The sequence below is a fragment of the Euprymna scolopes genome, chromosome 17 (genome assembly GCF_053919585.1).
Source record: "Euprymna scolopes isolate OS-2025 chromosome 17, ASM5391958v1, whole genome shotgun sequence".
Classification (NCBI taxonomy): domain Eukaryota; kingdom Metazoa; phylum Mollusca; class Cephalopoda; order Sepiida; family Sepiolidae; genus Euprymna; species Euprymna scolopes.
In genome coordinates, this window is record NC_136498.1 from 31,117,254 (window position 1) to 31,129,665 (window position 12,412).

Here is a 12,412-nt window from a genome sequence, read left to right on the forward strand (position 1 = left end):
CAACCTGTTCTTGTCGACTTACAATAATTGACGACTAACCTTATACAAAGCAGATGCCAATTAATTGCATTCTTTGATCAAATAACCTCCATCCGGCTATTAAATATTCGTACAATACGCGTGAAAGCTTTTTGTATTCAGCAAAGTGAATCATTAAACATACCAATGCAGCACAAGACATCAATAACTTTAGCAAAAACACATAGATAATAATAATGACAACGGCAATATGACTACCACAGTCATTTCTATTTTGATGATTGTTAAGGGGGCCCCAAGAGCACTTCCAAATCCAACTATACCGTGCTTTTGTTCTCCTTCACTTCAACCACTATTTGAAATAAATCGATGGCATTACGGCAGTTTTTCCAACATTCTGTATAAAAGCAATGTTTTCTTAAAAAACTACTACATAATTACACTAACAATTCAGTAAAAAACAATTTCCTAATAAAAATTTGACCAGTTGACCCTTGAATAATAAATATGGTACTCTACATTTTATATATAACACACCCGAGACAACGCCGATCAAGACAATACCAACTTAATGAATCTTTGTTTATTGGTTTGGGAACTTTAAGTGAATATACGAACATACAAGCACACAGACAACTGCCCTTTATTTAATTGATAATGATTCTGCTGAAGGTAATTTGTTGTTAAACTAGTTGCATTTGTTCATAAACTTCACGAGTATTTTACCTAAGGACAGTCGTGTCTGCATGAGATCCTCTTAATTTGTCGCACCTATTTGTTTACCTTTCAGAACTGCAAGCAGCATGGTTAAGCGGTTGCATACAAAGTCAGGAAAGGTTTGGTCCAGAGCACGCACAGGAATGGGGCGGAATCAACGTTGCCACGTTCATCTTACTGATTTGCGGCCATACACCTACTATATTCTTGTTTGTTACACGCAGAGGTAGAGACAACCAAAGGACGACGGATCCCAATATTAAGCCCTTCTAAATCTTGATCAGAGCCCTATTAACAATCCACGGAGACAGGGGCGACGACGAAAATACCGATGTAATAAAGGACACCAATAACTAAAGTTTATCGCTTCCTCATCGCGGTAGGAGCACTGAAAACGTGATAGTGTCAGAGCTACCCAGCCGATCAAACCTTCGTCGACTTCGTATACAACTGCAGAGCCTAACTGCTCTCAATGTCAGGCGCAAAACCCTGCAATTCTGCAGTTTACCAAATAGCTGAGACCCACAAATAGGACTTCAAATAGATCAGAAGTACGGTTTCCGTATGCCCACTGTAGAACTACTCTTAAAAAAGAAGTATATATATGACAATGTTGGTTGCCGGGGAAACTTACTTGGTTGAGAAACCTCCTGGAACGGCAACCAACTCCCTCCCATGGTTTTAGACACGATCAAACGATAGGCATTTGGACGGTAGAAACATCAATAGGTCGATGGCATAGACTATAATCGGCTGGCATGGATCTCTTCTTGCGTCATCTTTGCGTCGTTACGGGCAGCATTTCTATCGTCGGGATTAAATGGCAGAACCGCCTCTCTGTTGCTGAAAATTAATACTTGTACAAAACAGCGAATAAAGCTGTTTTTTTTTCATATAAAAATGTAATTCTTTTATTCAACATTGGAGAAGCATATTTAGTTAAGACCCATTGAGACCTGATGCGTGCCACTAATGGCGTTCGCAGCCAAACTATTATGCGTGTGTCGCGCACAATATCCAAGCTTCGACTGTTAAAACTAGTGTTGGAAATTCCATTTCCTAAATTAAACCATTGAAATATAAAAAATTATTCAATTATAAATAAATATATATAATATAAGTCTCACCAGTCTGTTTAAATGTATGTATGTATGTATGTATGTATGTTTCTCAAAAACTTACGACAGAGACGACAGATTTTCACGAGATCGATATCGTTTTGAAGCTCAACGCTGCGGACGAGAAATATCGAAAAATTAGCTAAAAAAACAAATTCTTTCATCAACCCAGGCTAGTATATAATAAATACAATTATAATTCAATTCTCCTCTCTTTCAATGTAGAAAGATAGGGAAAAACAGAAACAGAGAGAGAGAAAGAGAGAGAAACACACACATACACACACACTTGAACATTGTTTAGTTTTTGTACGACTTTATGACGAGTTCTTTTTGGTTTGACTATTCGAATTCTGGAGTCTTAGATCGTTTTGACACAACCGAGTTTCATAACACGTTTCTGTCAAATCTGGTTGGTATATTCTCACATTTTGAAAATCACACATCCCCTGCATGACACACACATGCTTCCCCACAGTACATAACTAGTTATGCACAAGATTAATTAATGTAGAAGCCCTCAGCTCACTAAAAAGGGAGAATCTTCATTTTGCCATACAGACATAATTACATAGAAAAATGCGAGCATGAAAAGTAATATGGTTAAAAAATATGGTTACTTAGAAAAGTAAAAAGACTATTTGTTAAAACTGGAAAAGAAAAAGAAAAATATAATAAATTTATAACTAAAAATATTGCAGCATTAAGAATTGGTTATATAATGCTAAATTGAATTAAAATATCTTAATGCTGCAATATTAAATTTTTTAATATCTTTTACTAGAATATGTTAGCTTTTTCTTTTCCAGTTTTAACAAGTCCTTTTATTTTTCTATGTAATCCATGATTTTTCCAAGATTTGTTTTGTAATAATATTTATTTATTGTGTTTTAAAATTATCTTTTTTATTCATTTGATTGGTAGACATAATGAATACTGAATCATTTTATCATGAAATAATTTATTTTTAATAATATTACGAGAGAATATATGTTTTCAAATATTTATTGTTAAATATTTTTCAAAGCCATAAAGTTTATGTTTTCTATAAAGATCAATTCATGTTTATATAAATGTCAATAAATAATGATTCTTAATGTAAAATAAACAGTAGAAGCAGCAAATACGATTCTAAAAATAAAAATTAAAGATAGTAAAAAAAAGTGGAATTTTCAAACAAATATTTGGAACAAACTAAAGAACTAGTGTTGAAAAATCCATTTTCTTAATTAAACCAGTCCAATATAAAAAAAATTAAGTCCAAAAATATTTTTTATTGGAATAATTATTAAAATAACTATCCTCAGTTTAAATTTTAAATAATCAATTCAGAAATAAATAGATAGCAGAAAGTAAATTATATTTCAACAAATCTTGAGAAACAGTTAAAAAAATTAAAATCTATGATATAAATCTCACCTATCTGTTAAAATGTATGTAGAAATGTATTTAGGTATTTATGTTTGTATGTCTCGAAAAAAATTTCGACAGAGGCGACAGATTTTTCAGGAGATCGATATAATTTTGAAACCTGACCCTAAAGCGACAAATATGGAGAAATTGGCTAAAAACATTAATCCCTTCACCTTCAACTGGGCACTTTCTACAGGGCAGGGTAACTTTTTTCGCCGATATTTTCGAAAGTCATCGGCCCTTTTCCATTTTCTAGCCCTAATTTAAACCTACATAACTTCAAGTTTGGCGATGGGCGCCACAGCAGAGGCGTCACCTATTTTTCACTTTCTTTTCCTCCTTCGCGTTACAGGTTCCATCCGGCCTATCTACTAACACTTTTTTTGCGCTCGTAATTTTCCTTTTTTTTTTTGCTCAACAAACACCCTTACACACACCTCCAATTTCTTTTCCGCCTTTGCGTCACGGTTTCGAGCCTTCCTACTACAATTTTCTTTTGCTCAACACACACCGCAAAACACTCGGGCCACGCCAGGCACCCAGGCTAGTCTATAATATAAATCTCAAACGTCTATTAGGTTTCTATGTCTCGCTAAAACTTCAACCACATAAACAAAATTAGTATTGTTTGAAAGTTCAGTCTCTCGGCCGACAAATATAAAAAAATTGGTCCAAAACATTCATTTTTCACCGTCAACTGTGCCGTTTAAAGAGGTTCTAAATAAGTAAAACTAACACTTAACCATATATTCAAACACGGTAATGTTTTAATGATAACAATGAAAATAGAATTATAAACACCACAGCCATTTCTACTTTTATAAAATAGTTTCTACTTTTATAAACAAATAGATAATGAAACTTAGGCTATATCCCTGATTCGATATTTTTACCAATAAAATTCCAGATAAAAATATGTGTTACAGTTTGTGCGAAAACAGTCACCAAAAATAACTATAAGCAGACGAAAAAAATGGACTATATTTAAAAAAAGAACAAATACAGACATTCAAAGTGAAAATGTATAATACCCGTATAATATAATTTATATACTAAGAGAGTTTAGAATAATTCGGTGTTGTTCATGATCGTGGAATACATTTTTCAGATACTTTAAAGGAGACCTTTAATAATACACTACCCTTATTGCCGATTGCGGGTTTTGCATCATATCAATCCAGACACCATCCGTTACCTGACTCCGGACGCGCCAAAGCGTCTTCTTTAAAGCTATTAACTGCGTGTTCTATTACTTTCTGATTATTTCCTTTTAACGACACGTCAACCAACATCAGCCAAGAAACTTAAGTAAACGTGAAGTTGTTAAGATATGAATACAAAAAGTGAATCGTATTTTTGAGTTAATTCGTTTCAGAGCTGTTTTGTTAAAACAAAATCATAGTATTTATTTGACAAGCAACCCACCTTTACTTTCTTACCTTAATATAGATTTATAAAATCCGAAAATTTATGATGCTACTTCTATTTCCGGTTTAAACGCATGAAGTATTGTCTTGCGTTTTCTACTCATGTTATTCGTATTGTTATTCTCCTTGTTCTTCGAAATCCTGAAACAAAGCGGCATTCACTCTAAGCAGGTTAAGCCGGATTCTTCTTAAACAGGAAGTTCTTAGGGAATACTAAATCGACCAACACTTACTAATACTAAATCAACTCCTAACATTTTTGGCATCAAACTTTGAACGTGTTTTAAACAATCAAATCTTGACATATTTTAATGCTTTTTTGTTTATTATTTATATCATATAGTATGCTAAATTAAAATACATTTCTTTTACATATATTTAAAAATATCAAAAACTTCTATAAAAAAGGCAAACCTTCCGACCTTCAAATTGTTGGAGCTCGTATATCAGGTGCTAGTGTAACAGAAACTGCGCGAATGCTTAGCGTTTCAAGAAGCACTGTCTCAAAAGTAATGACTGCTTTTAAAGGAGAAGGAAAAACGTCCCTAGAAAAGCACAAGTCTGATCGACAGATGAAAATGTCCGAAAGAGCCCGTCGGACTTTTAAGCGGCTTGTTAGAGAAGATCGTAATACCACGACTCCTAACATCAATGCAGAGCTCACAAACATTTACAGGACATAGTTTCAACAGTAACTGTTCGTCGAGAGCTCCACAAATCTGGATTTTACCGAAGAGCTGAAATGAGAAAACCTATACTCTCAAAGATAAATGTTTCAAAACGACTAGAATCGTGTTACAATCTCCAAAACTGGTCCCTCGAGCAGTGGAAAAATGAGATTTTCTCTGACGAAACACCGTTTTCTTTATTTCCGACCATCGGTCGAGTCTACATTTGGAGTCAGCCGAAAGAAGCATTTTATCCCGACTGCCTTCTCCCAAGCGTAAAGCATGGTGGGGGTTCTCTGATGATTTGGGGCGCTATTTCTTGGAAATCCGCTGGACCAATGATTACTATGCATGGAAGAATTAACAGTCAAGACTGCTGTCTGATAACGCCGCAAAACAATAAACAAACAAAAATAAATAAATACGACTCGGCATTTTTTAAAAGTGCAAATGAAATTGACTTATTCGTGGTTCTTCCAAAACAATACATTTCATTATTTTTAATACCTTGGCAGCTCCGTATACGTTTTTGCCCCCCCCCCACCACGATGGCGTTAGCCAGCTCTTTCTCTCCCTCGACTTTCATACGCTTACCTGAACCGGCCGTACTTTGTTTCTCTCTCGACTCCATGTGGAGTATTTTTTCTCCATTTATTCTAACGTAGGCTCGCACACACTTGCTAATTTTCACACGTGCTTTAACGGATGCTGCTGCTAATACATTTGCTAGCCAGCAATTCCCCGGCGGCTGCTGATCCAGTCCCACGCACTCATATGCACTCTGTCTGTTACAGGTAGAGTATTATTGGCAATGTCTTCAGCCAATAATTCCAAAAACAGACTGACCAAAAACTTTGTTTCATTGCTTTACTCTATTTATTTACTCATTCTGAATATTAGGTTATCCTTACCCGCTATCTTTCGTGGGGTTCAGTTTATTTCACAAAGTTTGTATCACTTCGACTTGCATTTAGTTCGATCCTTATCAAAATTAAGCTGATGTAATCACTATTCAATATGAGGCCATCCATTATGAAGTAAGAGCAGAATAATTATATTAGCTTTTGTAAACTTTACAGGAAGACGTCGACATGAGTCCACATACATACAGGGTCTGGTATTCCCAAATGGTAAAACCCATCTGATATTGATTAGACGCAACGTTGCTTATATTCAGGGATTTAGCAAGAACCAGCTTGTCAAAATGTCCAAATATGTTTAAGAAAGCTTATGTCTGTAGATATGATTTTCTTGGGATAAAGGTGCCGCTAAATGTTAAGGATTTTTCCTTTCACGAGGGAATGGGGTAATAGATCAGGTATAATAGTAAACATATACGAGTCACATCAAATTGAGTTATTGATAACCCTCCCCCGACAGTAAGTTATGCCACAAAGTGATGACGCAGAGATTGAAAAGCCACCGCCAAAGGGAGAGTGCATTCTTATCTACAGAAATACCTTGGCAGCTCCGTTGGCATGTAACGTAGCCGTTATTCTTTTTCAACGGTGTCGTTACATTCTAGCATTCGAACACACACGCCGTACCTGGGACAGTCGCATGGGAACATAAAAGGAAAGAAATTCCACTCAGCTTTTTCAGTTGAAATAAAATGCATTTTTTCATAGTTGTTCCAAAATAACACACTGCCTCTTGTTTTAAAAGTCTGTTTCGCTGGCACACGCCTTTTCTGGTCCTCGCAACGTGGTGCATTTTTCTGTCTCTTGTCCTTTCCCTTCTCTTCCTTCGCTGTGACGTCATATCGCATACCGGGCTGGTCATTTGCGTATGTGTCATACTGCTACTGGTGCTAACACGCGTCAGCGTCTCTATTGCAGACAGTCCCCAGCTCCAAGATACTAGCAATAAGCAACCTTTTCTAAAAGCGCGAGAGAGTAAAAACTGAAAGAGTGGACGTGCTGGGAGTGCCCTTCACTTCAGACAAGAGAGCATGGCCAGAAAATGTTACAAATTCCCATCCTCTATCAGACTGATCGTCGAAGACGTATCCCCGATAGGTTTAAAAACACCAACGGCGTAAAACGTAGAAATAAACAATACATTCCAAAGTTAGAATAGAAAAGCAATCAGAGGTTTGGGCGGATGTAGTCAACATCACACAAGCAAGACACCAGAGCGTCGCCTTCACCATATCGCTGAGCTATATGACATATATTTCGAATAAGAATTGATAAGCAATTGAAATTCAGTCTTTTCATTCTTTGCATCTGATTAATGTTTCCCGGCATTTCTACTTAAATATTGATTCTCTAACACTAACCGTATCTACAGCCAAAATTATTGATTTCTCTCCTCCGACGTTGATTTGCAATGCAATAGAATGAACGTATTAAATATCATTTCAATGTCTCTCTAGAAACACAGTCACCGAAATAAACTTTCGAACGCAACAAAACCTGCCTTTCCATCACTTCTACTTTCCATCATGGTAAGACATATTAATCTCTCTATTCACTCGCATATATATATATATATATATATATATATATATATATATATATATATAAATATATATATATATATATATATATATATATATATATATATATACTAGCGGGCTACAAAGTGTTACTCAGGGATTCATTTTTGCCCCCCCTCCATACTTAACGTCATGTATGACATCATAGCATGTTTATATATATACGAATTTATAAATACACAATGATATGACGTCATCCATGACGTAATTGTGAACAAACTAGCCAACAAAAACAGACAGTAAAATGTATGTATGTATATGTATGTTTATGGAAAAATATGGTTAATCAATTATATTTCACTATTTATTTGTACCATTTAATTTATGAAGCTCGATGTAACGAAAGAGCATCTTATGTGTATAAAGTAGTAGCATTCATGTGTGTGTGTGTCATATTCCAAAAAATTAGAATACCTGCAGAATCATATTCCGGAAATATCATAATTTCTCTTACTATTATACTGTATCTGGTAGGGAGGGAAGAGCTACAGTAATGTTGAAATTTATGATGAAACAAGGGTTGCCTAATTACTATCCATGCCAATGCATTTATGTAATTTTTGGAAAACATGCTGAGTTCTCTTCCCGTGGTGTCGGTATTTGCTATTTAAAAACATTATCTTTCATCTAGCAATTAATGATATGGATATAAAATTTTCAATGATTTTTTTAAAAGTGCAACAGAATGTATTTTACATAAAATAAATCCAAGGTATTTTTTGATTCAATTTAAATTACATTTTTATACCTTACTTTGTAAAATTTATAAAAGTGCCCTTTGAAGATAAATAAATTTCAAATTGAATCTTGTACCATTATTTTTAAAGACTATAGTAAAACATTTTGTTTAACAATTTTCATGCCTTGGATGAAATTTTTTCTTACTTGTATATATATATATATATATATATATATATATATATATATATATATATATATAGTTTAGACGATCACGATACAGTTAAGCTGTCTGAAAGGATGATTGTGTGCATAGTATATATATATACATATAAATAAATATATAAGGTGTCTGGAAACATATAACATCTACTTTCGAGATTTAAATATTATATAAATATTTCTTTACGTACAGAGACATTTTGCCTAAAGTTATAACTTTCTCCAGATTAAGCGGGCTCTGTTTCCGGAGGCAAAGGTAACAACTCGTATCGATTACGACAAAAATACATTTAGAAAGAAAGCAGAGGTCAAAACGATGTTCATTTATTTATTTCGTCGACCGAAATATTTCTTTATCTATTTTCGCTGAAGAAAAGATGAAATTTAATACGCCCAAATATACGTCGAAGTAGACACGTAAATATTTAAAACGCTGCTCGGAAAATTTATAGATATATACTTGCATAGCTCTTTGTAAACAAACATATAGAGCACCGTGAGGTAGCAGTCAATGTTTATATAAAACTATTGGAGATCTCATTTGCCAACAGCGGACGTGACGTAGTCTAGTGGTTAGAGCGACTATTTGATAGATTGTTGTAGGTTCGGTCCCTAGCGAAACAATGCTTGTGGATAACTAGGTATAGTCGGCAATATATATATATATATATATATATATATATATATATATATATATATATATATATATATGCGTATATATATATATGGCAAAAATCGAATTAGCAAATACCTGAATATATATATATATATATATATATTATTGAATTTTCACCCCGAATAAGGCACTTTGATGTAGGAGGCTACTATCAGGGACATAAGTTGCAAGAATAGTATGCAGGGAGTTTAATAGCAAGATGTTTGTTCGCATTATATTTGAACCTCGTCATGTTATTTAAAGTCGTTGTTTTTGTTTTACGGCATATCAACCTTTTTCAGGTTATTTAATGCCGAATCTAGTTATTTTGAAGAACGATTTTTAATGGAGTATATATATATTTTTTAAGTCAGATTCTATTTAACTCATAGTTGGGACTCTAACAGGTACTACGACTCCGGGTCAGAGTGGACCTGGGAGCAATGGCAATTAAAGGGTAGCTCCACACTCCCTAAGGCCCGCAAGGTGGGGCCTCACCATCGGATATAGTTTTAAGTCATATCAAGAACCGAGTTAAGTTAGGGGAAGCAGGAACCTGGAAGGGAATTCCAAAGTCTAGCAGTTCTGGAAGGAAAAAAATATTAGAGTAAAAGGCTTTCTTACATCTAGGGATCTCTACTGTGTAGGAGTCGAATTTTGTCTGCTTGTCGGGTTTGTCGGGGGGGGGGGTTCTGTCGGGGGGTATAAGGGATTGTAGTTCGTCAGAGCATCTACTATTAAACTACATGTAAAACAGGCAGAAGGATGTAACATTTCGTCGATGGGACTTAGATGACAGTTCAGGTTGAGGACTCTCTTTTGAACCCCGTCCAGGAGTGAGAGACTAGTGGCAAATTTACCAGCCCAAATATGACAACACTACTCCAGCTATGAGCGAATGGTTGCCTTATAGAGGTACAGGATACTTTCAGGCGTAAGTAACTTTCTAGCACGGTAGAGAGAGTCCACCTTCCTCGCAGCAACCGTAGAAATGCCATCGATGTATATGTTCCAGCTTATGTTCACTGTGAACGTTAAGCCGATGAGTTTGAACGAAGTACTTTCAGGTAATGTATCTTTAGCCATAAAGTTTAGACTATTGGTGGTTGAGAAAGTTTTCTTGTAATTATTAAAGGAAACGGACTTAGTCTTGGCAGTATTAAACGTTACCATTCATTTTTATCTCATTCTACTACAGACTGGTCTTCTTCTAGGGTTATATACAGCTTAATCATACACACACACACACACATATATATATATATATAAATTCATATTCCTGTTTGTTTGTATGTATGTTTATGAAAATTGGATTAATATATACTTTCCTAATAAATTGCATCAACTTTATTTCATTTAATTCTTTATATAGTATGATTCTTTCAAAATATACGCGGACGATGTAACCTCATTTGCATATTACATTAATATAAATCGATTTTACTAAATAGCTGCATGTTAGTTACTGTTTATAGCGAGAGACTTGCTTAAAGTGTTGTATTTAAGATTATTATTTAAAGTAGATTAACATTGATAATGTATTTAATTTAATTTATTTTGAATTATTATTACCGACATCGATTGTTTTTGGAAACTAGTTTCGATTTATTTCCCCTGGGCGTAATCTATTGGATGAAATACAATATTTTCCTTTGAAAGGTCTTTAAACTGCGGCAAATTATGTTTAATAGATATTGGAAAGTGTCTTTACGAAAAAAGCCAGTTGTTACGCCCTTCTATTTCTTAATAATAGCCCATTCTCCCAAGAATTCTTCATTAATTTTGGTTACAGGAAAGAGGAAAAGAAAAAAAACCCAAACAAACCGAGTTATGTTTTCATCAACTTTTCGTCTTTATTTTGAGACTTTCTCTGGATATAAATCACAGAAAATAGAAAAGTTTATGCATACATAATTCGTTTTTTTTCTCTTTTCACCCCCCCACATATATATTTACACACACACACACACACACACACACACACACACACACACACACACACACACACACACACACATATATATATATATATTTATATATACACACACACACACTAGCAGTATTACTCGGCTTTGCTCGGGGGTTGCTTTGTAGCCTTTTTTATGCTTCTTTTGATCTGTATATTTGGTAATTGCAAAAAAATTTTTCTAATCCTTAAATTATTTTAGTAAATTCCAGTTATATTGACACCTTACTGATTAACGTAGCCACCACACAATAGATGCAACGTGCCAGCATCAATCCAATTTCTCTGATTTGTTCCTTTAGCAGCTATTCTTCCAGTTCAAACTAACTACTTTGGCGAGGTTTTGGAGGCCATGATTTCTTACACTGTATGCGAAAGAAACAACAGGATACATTATCGAATATCTATTTGTTGTAAAAATTTATGTGGTTGTCACTGTATAGTTCTACAATTATGTGGTTGTCACTGTATAGTTCTACAATTAATCAATTGGGTCGCAAAATACATTATCTTATGTTGCCGTTAAAAACGGAAACATAATTTAATTTTGCAATTTTTCAAGTCTTATAAAATTCTTTGCAGTTAATGAACATTTTATTTTAGAAATCTACGTGCGGAGTTGGAACCTACAGATCAAATCATGCAAAAAAACAAAAAACAAACGAAAAACAAACAAACAAAAAACACACAATCAACTTACCCACAGTAGAATTTTCACGGCCCGTTGTTCTATCATTGTTGCTAAGCGACGACATGGGAACATGGTAGTGCTGATAGAAAATTAAATTACGGTTTCGGTTATCGATTATCGGTAATTATTGGGGGTATTCTGAGGCAAAACTTTACTAAGATCACTCCCAGACTCATACACTAAAGTTCTGTAAATTTTAAAGAAAATCTGTTCAGCCGGTTCGGAGTCTGTAACGATCGAACTCACACACAAAGTTGCATTTATATATATATATATATATATATATATATATATATATATATACATATATATATGTATATATAATTTTTTTTCAAAAGTTTTATGTTTTGGCTTCGATTTAAGCTGATGCACACAAGT